General features: G+C 41.7%; 1 long non-coding RNA gene across 1 annotated transcript; it reads left to right on the forward strand.

Annotated features, from left to right (window-relative positions):
• Positions 1 to 2290: 2290 nt before the first annotated feature.
• LOC309514535 lies at positions 2291 to 5321 on the forward strand. Its single transcript, XR_014212051.1, has 3 exons — positions 2291 to 2322; positions 4964 to 5028; positions 5276 to 5321. It is a non-coding gene; the product is annotated as an uncharacterized lncRNA (long non-coding RNA).
• The last annotated feature ends 586 nt before the right edge of the window (positions 5322 to 5907 follow it).

A 5907-nucleotide genomic window follows, 5' to 3' on the forward strand; every position in this document is an offset into this window, starting at 1 on the left:
CACAGCTGATTTTTGTCTTAATTTATATCATCCCGCCCCTCCCCCTGCCTCCCCGTCATTGCTAAAGCTTTGCTGTCTGATAAACAGGTAGCAGAGCTCATGATTATGCCAGGAGGGATATAAAGCTATTCATGCTGTCAGAAATAATCTCCTGGAGTTTAAAGATGGTCGTTAATTTAGAGGGGGCCTGCGCTGGCACTGTTTGTCATTTTCCTACCCGGTTTGCCTTTCCTTGTCTCAGCGCCTTCCTGTGTTGTTCTGTGTACTTTTGCAACCCACAAACATGAAGAGGAGCACAGGAATTGCATGAAAGCACCCCCCCCCCTCTGCATATTCACTTGCCTGCAGATCTGCTTGCAAATAGGAGGAGCACCTACCCAGGTTTGGCTCTGGGTTTTCAAAGTGACCCTGGGCAATACACTCTTAGGGCAGCAGTAAGGATCCACCTCATGAGAAGAGAAGACTCCCTGGAAAAGACCCTGATGTTGGGAAAGATTGAGGGCACAAGGAGAAGGGGACGGCAGAGGACGAGATGGTTGGACAGTGTTCTCGAAGCTACAAACATGAGTTTGACCAAGCTGTGGGAGGTAGTAGAAGACAGGTGTGCCTGGTGTGCTCTGGTCCATGGGGTCACGAAGAGCTGGAAACAACTAAACAACAACAAGGAACTAGGTCCAGGTAAAAGGCCAGATCCTTATCTTCCTCCATTTCCTGTGGGTCAAGGTGACCCCCTGTCCAGGAAGCTTCCCACCCTCTGTAGTCCCTCTGCCATTACTGTTGTTGATGCCCATCCCTTGGCCCTGACCCTCTGGGAAAAATCTACAATGCTGTTCTGATGGAAAGGAGAATGGAGATGGAGACCTCAGCTCCTTCTCCTTGCTCCTTGCTCACTGCCAAGCACAAAGAAGAACAGTTAGTGGCAACAAGCAAGAGTAGAAGGCAGGGTAAATTTGAGACTGGCAGTGCTCCCTCTGCCATGGGCTTAGACAGGATTTTTGTTATGGGGGGGGCAGAACCTCATATTTGATTTGTATTGATTTTGATTGTTTTATGGGGACAGCTGTCCCCTGGCTACGCCCATGCCCTCTGCTGGTGTGTGAGTCTTGACATATGCCCCTTTATCAACTTGCCACTGGAGTTCCTTGCCAGTGAGTGGCAAACCATGCGATTAAACAAGTTTTGTTTTTCAGATGGTGATCAACAGGGCCTGTCAATTTAGATGGTGATCAACAGGCAATTTAGAGCAGATAAATAATAGAACAGCAGGAATAAAAGAGGAAAGCAGCTTACCTTGTTCTTGAAGGGGAAAGGAGCCATCAGTAATTAGGCATTTCTTTCTCTTCTCCTAGCTCTTACTGTCTCCTGCAGCAATGTAAATGGAATGTGGGGATAAGAGTAACTTCACTCAGGGCAGGTCCAATATATTTTGCTGCCTGAGGCAGAATAGCAAACGGTGACACACACCTTCCTGCAAGTTAAGATGCACAGTCCCCCAAGTCCAGTCCCTGTGACAGAAAATTAAATAACTAACCATTTTCTGCCCTTTCATGATACACAAAATCAGCTGCCTGAGGCAGCCGCCTGTGTCAAATGACAGGGCCAGCCCTGATTAATTGGAGATTTTCCTAATGGGAGTAATTGTGTTCTACCAGCTTGTCTAAGACACTTTGGGATGCTTGGTCTCTCCTCTGGATTTTCATATATATTTATTGACTTAAGATTTTAAAATTTTATTTGTTGCTTTCTCAGGAGAGCACGCTCGAGGCAATGTACAATTCAACACCCATATAAATACAATAGAATACTATAAAAATATAGAAATCAATAAAACAACATCAGAGCATTCAATGAAAAGCAACAGTGTTCATTCATAGTCCCAAATCTCATTTTAAAAGAGAGGATTTCATCTGCTTCCTAAATACAGTAGGAGTTTGCAAACTTGATTCAGGACAGAGTTCCGGAGGGACGGTGGAATGAATGACAGATAAAACCCTGGCCTTTGCCTCCATCAGTTAAACATCACAGATTTGATGGGACAAAGAGCAGAGCATCCCCTGCAGGTTTTAAAAACACTGTGGGGTTTATCTAGTTGATGCAGGCATGTGGCAGATGAAACTGAAGCCTGTTCAGTGTGTATCCAAAGTCCCGCACACGGGTCATTCCGTTTCAGTGCCGTTTCGGCCAACAGGTCAATTTCTCTGTGTCTGCTAGTTTCTGGATTGAAACTGCACCGAAAAATGCTTCCAGCGGGGTGCAGAGGCGAGGTGGTAGTTGCTGCATTACGAGATGGCCTCCCGCCACTAAGACTTAATAATGAATAAGGTAGGCTGAGATCAATTCATTTATTTCAGAGTCAACTATCTGCCATTCGAAATGAGCTTTAAAACAAATAAAGTGGAGTATTGATGCAGTTAACCCAAGCGTGGCTCTGTTCACTGATGTGAATCCTTTCCAATCCATTTACATAAGCACTCTCCTTTATGCCGCATCTTTGGTGTGAATTCTTGCCAATTCTCCCTGAACTGTGGGGCAAAATACTCTTTCCTCCTCCAACACCGCCACCATCCAACCACCTCCTCCTCCTACTCTATAGTGCTCAAAAGGCTCCATTTCAATTTCAGTGCACACTGTAAAAGGAAGAGATTTGGGAAGCCTTTGGTTGTTTTGCCTGCTCATACTGAACTGTCTATCGTCTCCGAAGCTTGTTAAAGAAGATTTAACATAATGAGTGGCAGCATGCTCGTTAAAACTGGGTGGGGGCTGATTGGGGGATTTGAGGCAAATGAGCGCAAAGTTTTCAGCCGCTCGCATTGCAGTCAAAGATGCTGCACAACAAATCCCCACAGGAGCCCTCCGAGTTGGCTGTGTTATTAACGAGTATGTGTGATTGGTGCAAATGAGTCATGCCGGGTTGTGGCACATTCCTGTATTCTTAAATGTCTCTTTACAGCATGTGTCAATATGGCAAGGTTATAACTACCAGACACACAGAGACCGGGACGCTGACAGGGAAGATGTTGAGAACAGCAGCGTGCTGGCAATCTAAATATTTAATATGCAGACTGTTGTTTTTTAACTCTTCCCATGAAAATATTCTCAAAACAACGTTTCGCCGCGCCGTAGCAATTTGTTCCTTTGCATGACGCTCCGTATGGGGGAAGGCAATTGTCCAATCCATTTTAAATTGGAATTGTACAGAATCAACAGTGACTTCACCTCAAAGCACTGTTGATTTAAGCAAGGCCCATTTTTGTCCTTTGATAAAATCCTGGGTTTTCCCCTTTATTTCCTAGTTGCGATTGTCTGTGTGTGTGGTTTTTTGTTTTAAAGTAGAGTGTTTAGTTGAGTTGAGCTACCCACAAATCAAAATCAAACTGAAAGGAAAATGAAATGCAACGTTCGTCTTCTTCTTTTTAAGGAGGCAGAATCAAAAGCAGACTTTGCAAGGACCTACTGTACTGTAGCAAAAAGTGATTTATGAAATATGTAGGATTCTGCAGCCAGGGGGATTGTTAAATGGGAACATTGAAAAGCTGTTATATGATATGCAAAACAGTGACATCATTGACCTCCTTCTAGCACATAGCCATGGCAGGCAATAATAGCCTCTCATAAGCTCTGTTTTTCTGCAGATTTGTGTGAGCTAAATACAATACAATTAGCCTTGGAAATTAGCTATACATGACACTGGCAAATGTTGTTCAGAAAAACTGGTCATGTTATACTCATTAAACTCTCCACTTCTTCAGCTCTTAAATTCATTATCTATACTGTAGTTTTCTGTGCAGGTCTGGAAACCTCATGAGACGATGCCCATGAAAAATTTAAGTTCCTCCGATTAGTATCTTAAATTTTAAAATAATTTCTCTCTTTTTCTCTCTCATAATGCCTAATGGAATAAACATGATTTTTAAGAAGTGACTTTAATAGGTCTATTGCTTTCATAAAGTGATCATAATACTGCAAAAGAGCAAATAAATTTGAGAAAAATATAAACATTAACATTTCATTTACTAAATTTAAAGTGAATGGCCTAGCATAAATACAGCTAAGGACTGAACTGAACTGAAAATTCATTTAGAGATTCTGTTTATATATTATTTCACTGCTTCAATACCACAAGAAATCTAGGAACCAATTTCTTTACATACATTATTCATTATGTTCGAAGTATGGAATCCTGCCAATAACACTAATAATTATCTCAGGGAAAATGTGTTTTAATGATATTTCAAACATAGCTACTTGAACTTCACATAAATCAGAGCAGTGTTAGGATTTTTGGGGGGTTGGGGAGCGGTAGATAAAATGAATAAAATCTTTCAGATGCTATGACTTTAAATTAATTTATGTTGAACACAGTGGGTACCAGATTCAGTTCTGGTTGCCATGGCAACAGACACTGAAAATTTAAACATCCAGTGGCAGGCTGAATTCTCCACAAAGAGAGTTCTTTCACATTAAAATTATATACTGGTGAGCATTAAACATATCTACATGCAAACTACTTTTTAAAAAGAATGGACTGTTCAATCATTTCTTCTAGAGAGTGAGTGTTCAGATAATGTGCTCATTTGAGCTTTAGTTTCTATTAGATTTAAAGAGCAAAGAAAAACTACCTTATAAAAAGATCAAGCAGCTAATTATCAAAAGGTAATGGAGAAGAGAATCAAAATACATAAAATGACAGCACGTTTGTAGTCGTAGTTTGATCATCAGTCTAGTTTGATGGATGAGAAAGATGCTGAGCTACATATTATTTCCATTCAAAATGAAACCAATACATTTATAGGACGTAGGTTAAATGCACAATGCTAATCTTCTCTGAATTCTGAAGCCCGATGATGCATACTAATTCCTCAGATGGTTCTTTAACAAGCTATAAAATTACTGGATTTGTGAGTGAGTGTGTTTTGAATCTATCCATGCAATTTTTGTCTCCATGCCTCGTCTGTTTCCTCAGATGCACATCTCCATTTACTCCCAGACTTGGAAATTAGAAGTAATGGATACAAGCCAAATGGTGAAGTAAGTGTGTTAGTAATTGCTATTCAAACAGTTATCAACAGATTTGGGTGCTGGGCCCATGCTATGCTGTGTTGCGGGAATTTTCTTTGCATGCTCAACACAGGAGATGACTGGGAGGAGGAAAGCTGTTTCAAATGTGGGAGATGGGATTCCGTTAACATTTGGACATGTTAATTTAAGCACTTGCCCAAATGTAAAGAGGGTCGCATTAGCATAAAACAACCTCTTTGTCTGTTTCCTTTAAAAGACCACCTCTCTGACAGCTAAAAAGCAGAGGAAGATTTGATTACGTGGATTCACAGCTGCCATTTCTGCTGCAGAAATTTCTTTTCAGGTAACAATGATACCTCGGGTTACATATGCTTCAGGTTACATATGCTTCAGGTTACAGACTCCGCTAACCCAGAAATAGTACCTCGGGTTAAGAACTTTGCTTCAGGATGAGAACAGAAATAGTGCTCCAGCGCCACGGCAGCAGCAGGAGGCCCCATTAGCTAAAGTGGTGTTTCAGGTTAAGAACAGTTTCAGGTTAAGAACGGTCCTCCGGAACGAATTAAGTACTTAACCCGAGGTACCACTGTATTTCCATGTATCCTTCTCTATTTGGTCCACTATTTGTACCAGTAAGCCAAGCAAAATACACAGCCGCCAAGCACAGGCTTGGTTTCTGATACTTTCCTGAAACAAGCTCTGATTCTAAGAGCACTTAAACCATGGTTAGCTAAACCATGGTTAGCCAACGTGTCTTATTGGTGCTAGGGAGGGTTAGCTGAGGAGTTTTAGCAAAGGAGTCTGAAGGCCTGACTATGACAAAATCAGGCCTTCTCTCTTCGCTGTGTCCCTTGTTCCTTATTGCTGTAGTCTGAGCCACAAGCCACA

This window comes from Podarcis vaucheri (genome assembly GCF_965113315.1).
Source record: "Podarcis vaucheri genome assembly, chromosome: 11".
Taxonomy (NCBI): Eukaryota; Metazoa; Chordata; class Lepidosauria; order Squamata; family Lacertidae; genus Podarcis; species Podarcis vaucheri.